The following is a 14296-nucleotide window of genomic DNA, read 5'->3' as shown; positions in this document are numbered from 1 at the left end:
GCCGCGGGTAATACGGCAACTAGCACGCGGTCTCTGCTTCTATCCCTCTTTCTCTACCTCACCTTCCTACTCCAGATCACGTGCATTAACACGAACTTCGCCCCGCGGGAATCTCTGCAAAATTCGTGACGATTTTTTGGTAAACCGGAGGTACAGGGTATTGCTCTTAGTTTGCGCGTCTCTTTAAATTTGAATATTATTGGAGATTTTTTGCAGAAAGAATTATCGAGCCGAGATTAGAATTTTTAGGGTTGGAGTTTCCACGTAGTTCTTGCGTTAAAGTTTGAAAAATATCGCGATTTGAATCGATTATGAGAGGAACGCGGTTTTCTATATATTCGTGGGGAATTTAATGATGCAGAAGGAAACAGAATGCACGTAACGTTCATAAATATATCAAATATGTTTGCGAGTATAACACAGGAATGTAAGGTTTGTATTTGCAACGATGAAACGGTATTTGCTGTGCAATATTAAGTTTAGAATTTTGGTGATTGTTTCGGATTAGTACGTTTTGTCTGGAAGTTTAATGTGTACTGAGATTCAAAATAGTTTCCATCGATTTTCAAGAAGGTTATTAAATATTGGAACTACGTTTCTCAACTAACAATAGGCTTATAACTTACAGCTTATAACTCATGGTCGTGTGTAACAAGAAGTGGATGAAGGTGGTTTCCTGGTTCTTGCAGGGACCTTTACATCGCCTTAAATCTCATTAATCACAGGACGTGAAAATCCTCGTAAAATATTCTTCACGACCAAGAGTACTTGAAGAACATTGATTATTAAATTTCTTTCTTCGCGGAATAACGTATGACTCCATTAAAAAATAACCCATTTTCCAAACTTCTACGAACTGGCAGAAAACGACAAGCCTTAATTTCTATTTTATAAACATTTCAAAACCCATACTTTCCCCTATAATATTTATTATATTTATATAAACTTATTCCCCTAAACTCATCTGTATTATTTCCATAGGAACCTTAACGCGCCACAACTTTTTCGAATTGCAGAACGATTCGCTAGAGCTTGAAATCGCGACGGAAGGATTATCGCGATCATTCTCGTCGACTCGTTTTCCACATGGCTGTTCTTTTTCGTCCGCTCAGAAATAATTCGTTATTGATACGATCGCGAGGACACGCGCGAATTTTCAGCGCTGTGTATCGGCGCTAATGGCTCGAAATAGCATCGGCAAACTGCGTATGCGGTCAATGGATGCGCTAATGCAGGCTGGGTTGCCGTGAATTTTCATCATTTCGAACCTATCCCCATCCGCATGAAGGAGTGGTACCCATTGCTCTCCGTCGTGGATCGACGCCACGAATGAAAAATGATCCTACCGCTCTTTGTTTAACGAATTGATACTGCACTTTGCAAGATGAAATCGGCCGAGTTCGTTCGAATTCCGCCGAACGTTCTCGTTACGTCTAAATAATTCCATCGAAAATACGGTAGCGATTGCTTGTGGAAGTTGGATCGGCAAGAAGGGCACAGAGAGAGAGAGAGAGAGAGAGAGAGAGAGAGAGAGAGAGAGAGAGAGGTAGAGTAAAAGAGGGACGAGAAACATGCAAATTTCGTTCGAATTACAAGCACTTGCCGAAGATATTCCGAAACGATAGAGGTCGATCGGGTCCTCGTATGAATATTCCAGGCGGTATCGGGTCTGACTACGAGCGTTCCTAACCACTTTGAATCTCGGTGATAATCGATTGACGCTTCATGGCTGGCGGGACTTGTTTTCTTCTACTCCAGACTCAACGACCAACGTTCGCAATTATTTCTTTGAAACGTATATCAGCTCTTCAACAACGATATCGATCAACTTCATAAACGTAAAGAAATGTACAATACGAGAAGAAAGGGATAATCTTGCTACGAAGTTATTTACTTTTTGAAAAATTGAAAGCTAATTGTGTACTTGGCAATAAAATACACGCAGACTTACTAAAATCGCAGTTGATCAATTTGACTGTTGGAAATCTCCTATAACGCTGACAGTGACAAATACGAGATGTAGAAACAGAGAAGATAGGTATTATTTTAATGGAAATTGACCGTGGTTCATGAAATTCAAATTAGAAAATGATACTATCGGATGGTTATGGGAAGGTAATCGAGGATCCAAGCAGAAGTTTGATCGAAGCATCTTTGAAATTTTTATTATAGATACGTTATACGTTTATTATAGATGAGTTTTTTTTATTCCTAACAAATTTCCTCCTTTTGCGTAAGATTGAAACACGAAGCTTCAAAAACGTGAACAGTGTTAAATATACTGTCGTTTTCGGATTTCGTTAATCTCGCTGGAAATACTACAAACGAAATGTGCCTCTAAACAGAGAGCCACGATTTCAATTCATACCCGAATTAAACTGGCAACGCCTTTCAACTACACTAACGCCAACAAGTAGCACAATAATCCCTTTCCTTTGAGCATCTACAGAGCACCTCTGTCCAAGCTAAGCTTCGAAGCTTAGGAACACTAAGCCTCCATTGCGGTCCATTACCATGTGGGATCTGACTAACGCGTTACACGCCATAGATACGTAGTAATGAACGTGTATTAATATCCTCAAGCTCTCTAATTACTAAGATCAACATCAATCGTCAAACTTCTTAACAACAATATCTTTTGGTCGATTTGACGATTCACTTTTTGCTACTCAAAGAGTCCAGGGAAGAGAAACGAAGTTAACACTTTTGCAAGTTATAGCGAAAGTTTATGTTCTCTTCTTCGATGCTTCTACAACTCCAACACCCAAGAAACACCATGGTCGCGACTGTTTTAATCGTTCAAGTATGAAACATAGAGATGAATGATAACGTGAAACTTTCGCGAATTTAACCAAACAGACGATAAAACGTCCCTGAACGTAATTGCTGATCGAGATTCGTTCAATTTGCTAATGGTTCGTAAAACGTGGATGCTCTTCGACGCGATCATGCGTTTACACCGTTATTAACCCACTTCGTTATTGGTCGATGATGGATTGCCAGGGTAACCGACACGAGGAAGGAACGAGTCATCGGTAGATCCAGGAAGCAAACTGGTTGGGTTCGTAACGAGCCGATACCCAGCAACGATCACGATCATCGTTCTGGCAGGATGACCCGAGTTTTCAATAGTTCTGTTGAACAATGGTTAGGAGCTACAACGGTGAAACGGTGGCCGACCAGGGTGGATTACAGAGAAAGAAGGTTGAGCGTCGCCGGATCGTGGAAAGAGAGATTATACGTGTGCACGTGAGAGGAATGGACGGCAACGAGTGCGATTAAAACGAACGTTAAGCGGACCAGGGGAATGCAAATGAAGCCGATTACTCACAGATTTGTTTTGAATTTGTTTACACGGCATAACGGTGACGCTGTTTTATATTCAACGCGGTCGCGGATAGTCGATTTGGGGTTGCTTATTCCTCTTCGCCAGCGTGCGCGGGATGACGCGAATATAATAGCCGATTGGAAATGTTTCGTATTAGTTCGAACGTCCGTGGATTTATATTATTAATTGAAGCGAAAGTTCTGACGCTCGGTCAGCTATGAAAACACGTTCAACGCGGATAAAACTCGATCCTTTGTATCCGTGTTTGAGTAAATATTACTCGTATGGTGTATCAATGGTGAGAAGTTTAATTTCAAATTGAGACATTTATTCGTCCAATTCAAGTTTTCAATCTTCTTATATTGCGCGTTATATGAAGATTTATGATGTAACGTACAACTTGTTACACATATATCGTTATATAATTTACCAAATTATTCGTATCTCCTATTATAATTACGTATAATGCGCTTCATATTGTACGTATATCATTATACATTTTATATGATAAACGATATAGAAACTTATACAGTTTGTTTATAATATATTATACGTAGAACGTGATGCAGGCTTCGCTTCCCACAAACTGCCTCCACATGAATTACCAATCTCCACATGGATACACGGTGTCAACCGGTTTTCTGTGACATTCACTTCCTACCGTATCCTTCCTCCACTTCCAACTCTCCCCCTCTAAAACCGAGTCACACAACTAAAACTGAATCTACAAACTTGCTGTTGTTGTGTCTGACTAATGACCGTCTGGATCTACTAAGAGTTCATCCTACTGGTTGACGCATCGCGATAATTTTAGCAACAAGATTCTCATCTACTTGTTAACTATGAGAACTTTTACGTATTCCTAATATTATTATACATTGAAATATCCTATTTCAAACCTATTTCTAGCCTAATCAAACCTATTTCCATTCTTCCGTTTCACATTCCATGGATGGTCATCGAGCAATCCCTGTCATTCGCCACATTGTCGCTTCCTGGACCATTTCAGGAAGATCCATTCGACGATACAGGATTAATTCCGCTTCACGGTATCGCACGATGCTCGATCCGTCAGGATAGTGCGCTTTGAAACGTTCGCGTGTCCTAACGACGAATTGTTCCAAGCGGTTATTCCCGCCGGTCGTTTTATCTCCGACCGAGGTAAAATCGGATTAATTTAGACGACGCACAGGAAACTGGAGCCGCGTTTGAGAATCGTTCGACCTTGACGAGTTCTACGCCCATTCTCCAACGCGCTGCGTTGCTTGGTGGGAAAAGTATCGATCGAACAGAGAAGCGGTAACGAGCTCCAAGTTCTTATCGTTAGCTCGGTAAGAAACGTGGATTCCAGTCAGGTTGGTCTAAGGAATTTTCTTTTAGGTACATCCCATTCTTCTGATTCTCAGCTGAATCGTTCCTTTTGTTCGAGTGTATTATAAAACGGTAGAGCAATTAACTGTGGGAAGATGTGCGTTTCAATGGCCCACACTTTTACTGAAGATGCAGGTAATTTAACCGCACGCAACAACTGCCTCGATAAAATTTATTAAACTGTTCCTTGCTTGTCACCCATTGTGTAACACGCTGCGTGACATCACGATACTCTTGTTCTTTTAAGAAAGAACTACGCAATTGCTGCTTCGTACTTGTTAATTCACCTTGCTTCGACATTTCTAGTTGTACGTGTAGTTACTAGAAAATTAGGATAGTAATTTCGTAACGGTAAATTTGGCGACACGAAATGGACGAGGTTAGCATCATTGAGCGTTCAAGATCTTCGAAAAATAGGGTTAATTCTTGAGAATATTTGTGAGATACTCGCTAGGAACGAAATGAAACCTAAATAGGAATTTGTTTCATCTACAAGCTATTATTATAAATGTAACTTTGCTTTATACATCTTATATATTAGGTCGTCCGAAATGTTTCTTTCGTTTTATAAGGAAATAATAGACGCACAATGTTTTTTGTTTCATATTAGTTTATTGAATTATGCACGAACATAATAATAGAAATAGCATGAAATGGATCATACGTAATTCAATAAAATAATATAAAACAGAAATTGTTGTTCATCTATTATCACCTTGTGAAACGAAAAAAACTTTTCGGACAACCTAATAGTTTCGTACATCATTTACGTCTTGTATAACTGTTTCACCTCTCAATTTCCCACATATAAATTCTCCTGTATCAAGTAAAATTCCTTATTATCCTAAGCCAACATCTCGACTAATCTTACTTCGATATCGACACCACACAGTGTGTGCATAGTAACAGGATACCATTCTTTATACACTTTCGACCAATCTATACATAACTCTGCCTTAAAATAAGAATGTAAAACAGAGAGATGTATTATTACCATAAAAGTTTACACGGTCGACCATCATCCACAGAGACGATCCTCGTGGTGAATATGTTTGTTGGCCTTGAGAGTATGCAAACTCACGTAGAACGGATGAAATCATTCGCACGCGATCCCCAGCCAACTCCAGGGATCTCTAACTGCACGTTGAAGGAGAAAAGAGAGCTTTACAGCATGCACACAGAGTGCTCGCGTCGTTTTCCGGGAAATTAATTGAAGTACTTCTGATCCGTCGTCCACTGGTTTATTAATCGACTGGCATTCATTCTCCACGCGATTCATAAGCGCTGCTACGATTCTATACCCGATGCTCGTTATCGTTCTCGTGGTCTACGCTGAATATTTCGATGGCCAGCTCGCAACCAAATTCGATACGTTTCCAGCGAGCGGGCACGCATTCGATGTGAATATGTTGGCAAATTGAGTTCGCCTGAAAAACCAGGCCTGCGAGAACTTGTCAATCGAACACGAAATACCAGTTGATTCCTGACTCCAATTAATTTCGATGACCTAATCTAGCCCGGGGATCAGCTTGATATTATAATTATTGAAGTTTTCGGATGAAATCTGGTTTCAGGACCTGTCAATATATTTGTGATATTTCGATGGATTCGTCCCGGAACAGATCATACGATTAGGCAAATGAATAGTCATATTTGGAAAAACAAAAAGCAAATATATGAAAAACACCGTTGATGATGTATTTATAACTGGCAGAGAAAAAGAACTGCGCGTCAAGCTTCGAACTTGTTTCGTTCCGAATACGCTCTAAATATATCCCTTGCTTAACGATTAATCGACCTTCTGGCATTATTTCGCATTAGAAATTTGTAATTCTAACAGGCTTGGCGCAGCTTGATTGCACGTTTCACGTGGTCGATTTCGCGTCTCCGTCCGATACGTGGATATTTTTGATGAATCATCGGCCGATAATATGGAACGTATCCTCCGTGATCAAACGCCGGCGGCCACGAAACAAGCGAAAGAGGAATGCGGCAGACGCATTGATTTTTTTCTACCATTGGCCGAGTCGTGGTTTAAACGGTTCGTGTAAAATTCCTCGACCCGACCATTTGCGAGATTACAAACCAGCGAGGAAGTCGCTGTGCAACACGGCAGAGTGGAGGGTGAAATCCAGAAAGCAACGCGACCTCGAAAGTTTTCGCAATGTCGTCGTCGTGTCGGAAGCGAAGTTTCCGTTTGCTCGCCGCGGACGCCTGAGAACCGGCCGAAAAGTTTTATTACGCGCGGCGAAGTGCTCGAGAGGAGCCTGTGTCGCGCGATATAACTGCACAGTCTTTATTTTAAACAAATTCGCCGAGGACAAGGTTCTTTTCTGACGCGATTCGCGCTGCGCGACCGACTAAAGAGGATCGACTTTTGTAAATACCTGGTATGTTCCTAACGATAAAAATACACAGTGACTACCTACAGTATAGTGCCTACAAAAAGTATTATTTTGTAAAATTGTTCCTTTTTTCTTATTTTTGAAACTGCCACGATGCTACATGGTATACGTTGTTTTAAAATAAAGTAACACCGAGGGACTTTTTATAACGTTTTTGATCATTAACGCTTAATACACTGAAAGCACCGGGCGCACATTTATTCTACATACTTACGCGTTCAATGTACGTGTATAAGCGAGCAAGGTATCCCCGGCAAATTTCTCAAAGTGGGCGTGAATGAACGTTGAATACTTTACCGCCAACGGAACGCACCTGGCTGTAAACTACTATTAAATCTTGCCTCATTCACAACAGGTACTATTGAAAATATTAATCCTGGAACCTGTCTGTTCCTTCGAAAGAGCAAATCCTTGGAACGATGTAGGCGATGAAAAACAATTAGCGGGAAGAAATGTCATTTGCCCACACGGATACAGAGGCATCGAAGTTGGCCTGAGAAATATTTTCGCTATTCGCGAAACGTGTACCGAGTAGGCATACGAATTAATCTCTGTAATAACCTATCTTATCTTTGTGGAAATATTTCTGTTACTTGTTGCTTTCCCATACTCGATGTATTAATTTTCCCATAATTAAGTTGTCTTTCGACGAATGAAAAATTGCATTCGATGTAAAAACTACCAACGAAGCCACTTCAATGTTCCAAGCGCTTCGTACATCCCCGGTTACCCCTTTCCCCGGTGATTTATATTCGTCCAAGAACGAGATCGGCGTATCTCGGCGAGGCTTTCGATAATGGAAACGAAAAGTTGGAGAGACGTTGATCAGTGCGGTCCGATGGTAGGGGTATCGATACGGCGAAATTCGTCGGTGGATTGGCAAATGAAAGTTTTAGTGGCTCGATAACTCGTGTCCCTCCGCGCCCACTCAATTCGAAGAATACCGTCTAGCCGAACGCAAGGTGAATCGATAAGGGCGTTAAAGCGAAACGTTGCTCGAGAAAGCGATTCGTCGGTCGATACGCAAAGCATCCGTATCGAAAGTGACTTCGGTTGCCTCGCATGCTGCCTGGTCAACGAGAAAATCGTTCTAAGCGAACAGACGAATAGCAGCATTGTATAAAACAGATCGCTGCGTCGACAATTCCGTTTGGAGGACCATCTATTTCCCTTGGCAAAGAGTTTCCGACTAAACGCGATAGTATTACGTTAACTAAAAATGCCTGTGACGTAGATTGCTATAACATAAGTGAGACGTTAATAGTAAAAGCGAACTCTGATACTTGACGAAATGAATAATTCGCTGTCTAAAATAGATGCAAAAATATTCATAAGATCGACGTTATTTATATAATTGAAAATTGATTCGGATAAAATGAACGATTAATGCAACGTGCTGGAGTAAATTGTTCAACTGAAAAGCCAAATTTAGAAAGCCGTCTTTTAGTTCACCTTTTGACCTGGATACCTAAAATGTAAAACATGTGTACAAAATTTTCGTTTATTATCACGGGGAAGCTAATTAACAAACAAAATTTTTGCCAGGAAAAAGTTTTCATTGATGATAGGAATAACGAGGTTTTATACTGTTTGGACTTTTTCATCGACCAAATACCTTTTTCCCTGTGACATTTTGTTCCTCCATTATCTTCTACGGGATAATGAATGAAAATCTTCGTTTTTGTGCTTACTTCATATCAGACTCATGTGACTTTTTCATATGTCTTATATTCATATTATAACATTTTACATCTCAGAAAGTTTAGTGCAGATACCAGTACTTTTAGTAAAAAATTTAATGTTTTTAATTATCTAAATACGATTGCGTTTTATCAAAAATTGTCTTCCTTGAATAGTATTCGGTTTGAGAGGATTGCTATTATTCCAATATCTATACGACCTTTCAGCAGTATTCAGATATCATATCTTCGCAGTTTTATCATCGATATTATGTAATAGTTGGATATTTAGTATACAGGGGCACGTAATAACACGAATCGTGGTAACGAACAGTGTGCTATTTGTACTCGCGTCTACGTAGTAAAATTTCCATTATTAATTAATGGAAATTTATGGAAATGAATTGCTCAACTTCCTGTTGTCGCCAACGTCTACGTTTACAAGGATTAAAATCGTAATCGTGAATAACTTCGCCGTTATAGACATAATCAAGTGTTGCCGACTTCTACAGCTTGTTGTGTACGGTACACTGGCTCGCTTCAAGGATTACTATCCTTTTGCGTATAAATTTCGTCATTAGGCAAAGCGTCTTGTACTGTTTGGTTATGTCTGAATAAGTCTTTGGAAAGGAATGCTTGAGCTCTTCCATATATGTTATGTAAAAATAAAAAATAAAAAATAAAAAGAACATTTAAATGTTCAGATTTCTTATCCAACTGACTACGCAATTTATTATAATTCCATCTAATCAACTTACTTCTACAAATACTTTTCGTAGCCTCAGTATGCACATACGTATATACATAAATGTTCGACTATGTTCCCGGGGAGTCGCGTCTCCAGTCTCAGTGACTCGTCGACGAGAGCCGTAAATTCTCGTCTCGATTAGGATTGGCGCCACGAATCAGCCGAATTTCCTATTTCAATTAAGATGACAAGGATATTTAGATAGAATCTGACACAGGCTTTTAACGTTTAAATATAACTATATATTTAACAAAGAGCAATTTGTAAGACTCAATGTACGGATGAATGTTCAGTGTAAGCTGAACGGTGTCGTTTTACTGTGTTTCTTGAACGGAGAGTTGAGTGCAAGCGAGGTATCGGTGATGCATGTGGAAAAAATGAAAGCTTGAAATGGGCCTGTTTAGAACATAGAACAAGCGGATTCGCCCTCAACATTGTGTTGCAATTTTCGGTAAGGCAGTAAGGGTAGCGGTCATCGATGCTAATTGATAGGAAAAACTGGTAGACAAGATGAGAACTGACCATTCCCAAACTAACGGTCACTCGAGGGTACGGATTGTTAACGTTACCGTTAATAAAGCGTTGTAAACTTTAAATATATCATTAAAGAATGCATCGTAAAACTAAGGGACATAAGGTAAAAGCAAGAATTAACTTTCGACACGGCAGTAACGTCTTCTTGAAGATTATTGCTGATCCGAGTGGGCATGTTAAGGAAAGCGTGGACAGAGAAATAAAACTGGAAAAAGGTGTATACTGAGAATAGAATATCAGAAACTTCTATTCTCGAAGGGTTGTTGTGGATGAAGAAATGGGCGAGTGTGTAATGACTGGGTCGCTGTACGGAACAATATATTTCTAATAAAGAACTCTGAAGAACTTCTGATAGACTCCTATAAGATTTACTACCTTCTATTACCATAAACAATCATAAATTCTACAATAAATTTTGAAAGAGCAATGACTTCGTAATATCACCACTTTTCTTTACATTTCGATATATGCAGTTGATAAGTGAAGCTTCTCAGCGGTTCATACGTAGTCACTCGATCAACGACACACTGGAGTCCATCGCATAAACTCTCGTGTTACATCCAGAACGAACACCTTCGGTGTCAAGAACACGCCAACGTAGAGGATAGGGGAACGAGAGACACTCAGTGTACCCGGTGATTAGACGAACGGAGCTCTCTCGCACTTCACGGGAGAACAGTGACGTTTTGTCGCGCTTATCACCCAACCAGCACGTGTAGACACGTGTGTGCATGACGCTGATAAGGGCCACGCTACGCGACCATCGTCGAGCGACAACGATTTGGTTCGCTCGTGTGCGAACGTAATCTCGAGTCCCTGCTCGATCGTAGGCAAGCGTGACTGTCTCATCAATGCGGGTCGCCTTTATCATCAATCCACGCCGTTTAATGTTTCTTCCCTGGTAGTAAAAATGTATAGCGTCTTGAAGAAATAAAATTTCTTTCCGTAATCCGTCTATAGAATTATAAGAGTGAATTTTACAGAGTGAATTTCAATGGGTCGTTGGTAAATTGAATTTGATCTCACCTGTTATTGGTTCTTCTAGGCTTTTGCACGGACATAGCACTACGTTGTTATACAGAAGCAAGAAGAAGAAGAAGAAAAAGAAGAAGAAGAAATGGAAGCTTTGGCTTCTACAAAAGTTGCTCAACCTGTTGGCTGTTTTTAAACGATTTCATCTTTAAAGCTGGCAAGTTTTCATTTTCAATTATGTTATATTAACAGTTTTCTGTTTAGTCACATGTAACATTAACGCAATTAAGTAACATCAAAGTCAAGAAATCAAGAAAAATGTACTTGTCGTGTTTTCCTCCTATGATCTTCAATATGTATGGTTATCGAAAGTTTTTTTAATTTAAAATATTTACTTTTCTAAACTTTTCAACTGCGAATAGCAATTTCGATTATTTAAAATCGCTACACGTCTTTTTTAATGGGCGACGTCAATATAGGGAGCCAGAGCGTCGCACCTATGCAAACTGCAACGTCGAAGGAAGTGCATCAAGAGTGAAGGGCCGTGTTCGCGTCAAGTGGCACGATGCACTCTCAGGAACCGCAAATTACGTTATTGCCGGGCACACGAGCGAGTAGCGGCGGTAATCGATAGAGAGTAACGACGGTATATTACGTTGGTCTGCGTCACATTTTTCAACGATCCACGTGCACCAGCATCGTAAATGTTCTCCTCATTGGTAAAGTAAAAAACTCCGAAATATACGGCACGATATTGGAATTTTTTATCAATTGCATACTGTGCGAGCGTATAAATAGAATTTCTAGAGAGGGTTTCCGAAGGAGATACAGCATCCATTTCCTCGGCAGAATATTACGAAAAATGTTATTTAATTAGCAATAAATTTCGGTAACTTCAAACCAGATACTGCACCACAGGCTCACGAAATTATTCGAATACTCGCAGATACAGCTTATAAATATATTATGTGCGTCGTATGAAACATTCTGAAATTTCATTAGCACTGTTCTAAGATTCGATTATATTATTTATATGTAAAACAATTCTGAAAACACGTATAGAAATTACAAGATATTTAGTACAAGTATATATTTCGCAGAGGTCGTGAAGGTACTAAAGCAGTCAGGTATACATTATATTAATAAACCTAAATATTTTGGAAGATTATATTTAGAATTCACTATATATGTTTAAAGTTAATTTTCACAAAATACGTATACGTGTAATAAATATCCTGTATAGTGTTAAAACAATCTGAAAATGTATTCCATGTACGATAGACAAAATTTACAGGTTGTTTTCAAATTCAACCAATATAATCACGATAGTCGTGTCTCGTAATAATAGTAACGAAATTTCAAAATGTTTCCTGTGACACGTACAATATGGACATACAAGTTTTCTATGGTAAACGTTGAAATAGTTTCACGAGCCAGCGTACGATCTGTCGTTTCACGATGCAGCGAATGAAACGAACGAATATCGATTCTTCGGTGAATTCAACCGGAGCACGGGGAGAGAGGTTGCTTTAGTGCTTCTTTTGGTAAGGTCCCTGCGATGCAACCTTGACACCATAGAGAACTGGAGCAGCTACGAAAGCTATGGAATTATCTCGTGACCATCCCGTTACGCTGCATTTCATTCTCCCCTTGAACAATCTCTCTCGACCTATGGATTTTTCATTCGGCTATAGTAGCCTTCGATTTTCCAGAGAAATCGATAAACGTACTATATCCATAGAGAAGCAGTTCTGCGGAACGCGATAATATATCGTCGATTTTTCGCCCGAGTTTCTGTTTCGACTGTTTTATCTCTCTCTCTTTCCCTCGTCTTCTGCTTTCTGTCGCTCGATGATTTATTTTACCGCTTTGTCCTACATTTCTCCCCGTAGTCTTTCGAACGAGAGCGAACAGCTTGAATATACATCGTTTCACTCTCCGTTTCGATACGTATCTTTTTTTCTTCCTTTTTTTTTTTTTGTCTCTCCGATCGCGTTTCTTCCCGAGACTATCGGTTTTCCATTTAAGCTCAGATAGAACGGAGTAATTGCTGAAAAACGAGGAAAAATGCGGCCGTTCAAAGCGGTGACTTTTAAAATGGTCAAGCTCGTCTGGGAAATTTGTTGCATCTCGAAAGCGATATATTCGTGCTTTATTGAGGTAGAAATTATTGAGATATCATTTTTTTTAGTAATAGGCTGTGCGTATTTACTTATGCAAACCTGAAGTGTAGATATAGATAGAACGTGTATATGAATCTAGAGGTAAACGATATAAAGCTGACCTTTCGTATATCTTTGCTCGTGAGAAATGTTGATTATTATAATGTCAAACATATCCTTAGTTGTTTAGAAAATTTCATAAATATCATTCTTCGTAAAATATCATCCGTTTGTTTTTCAGAAAAATTGTACTGCCTTTGAATGCAGGAAACTGTTTCTTTTCCAATTATCTTAACCATCGACTGATTTTTTGTGTTATTTATACAGAATTATTGAACAACGTTAATGACGAAGAAGGAAGGGATGAAAGAAGTACGATCATTTGAAGTTTTACATTCAATGTTCTGTCAGAACGAGAAACTTTCGCTGCGTTAATAGTGTTGCGATCTTGTCATTATCGATTCGATTGAAACAAGGCAACACTAAATACATAGTAGAGGATTTTGTTCAATGGAAGCCAGAATGGATAAGGTTGTACTAGATTAACGTTGAATGGTGCAATAGGCTACGCTTTCTAAGCAAATTTCCGCTATTCAAGAGGAAAAAGGTCTTGCAGATATAAGAAAAAGCTTGACTTATCTAGGACAACGTAAAGTCAGCAGAATATTTAATATATGAAAGTTTCCCAACAAAGAAAAACAACATGGTACAACGGATCTTATCGAAGTTCGTCTCTATCGACGTAGCAAATTTCTGCCACTGAAGAGAGGAATGATTTTTCAATCATAAGAAGAACTTTGTGCTGCATAAAGTCAATAGAATATTTAAATTAGCGTCCGAGATGAGATGAAGCAGATATTACTTCGTAGCAACGAAGATCGATACGGAATAATTAATAGTTTCGTCAAAGATGTACTGTCTCATTTTTGTCACCGCAGCAAATATTAATATGACGGAAAAATCACGCTTCACAAACATCAAAAAATTACAAGAATTACTAGGAAACACAAATGGTTGAGCGAATTTATCAGTTTATCGTCCGTTCGCTAGAAGTGTAATACAGCCCGAAAGTTCAATTTGAAAGTCAATTATGATAC

At 39.2% G+C, this 14296-nt stretch overlaps 1 protein-coding gene and 1 long non-coding RNA gene across 14 annotated transcripts in view; one reads left to right on the top strand and one right to left on the bottom strand.

The window, feature by feature from the left end:
* Positions 1–14296, bottom strand: part of LOC126915945 (uncharacterized) — a 350506-nt gene that overhangs the window by 299993 nt on the left and 36217 nt on the right. The gene's annotated exons all lie outside the window — the stretch shown is intronic.
* LOC126916053 (uncharacterized) lies at positions 10881–11942 on the top strand. The gene is made up of 3 exons (XR_007710410.1): positions 10881–10966; positions 11111–11258; positions 11521–11942. It is a non-coding gene; the product is annotated as an uncharacterized LOC126916053 (long non-coding RNA).

Source organism: Bombus affinis, chromosome 5, assembly GCF_024516045.1.
Source record: "Bombus affinis isolate iyBomAffi1 chromosome 5, iyBomAffi1.2, whole genome shotgun sequence".
NCBI lineage: Eukaryota > Metazoa > Arthropoda > Insecta > Hymenoptera > Apidae > Bombus > Bombus affinis.
Note: the sequence above shows the minus strand (reverse complement) of the source record. Positions and strands in the feature narration are given on the sequence as shown.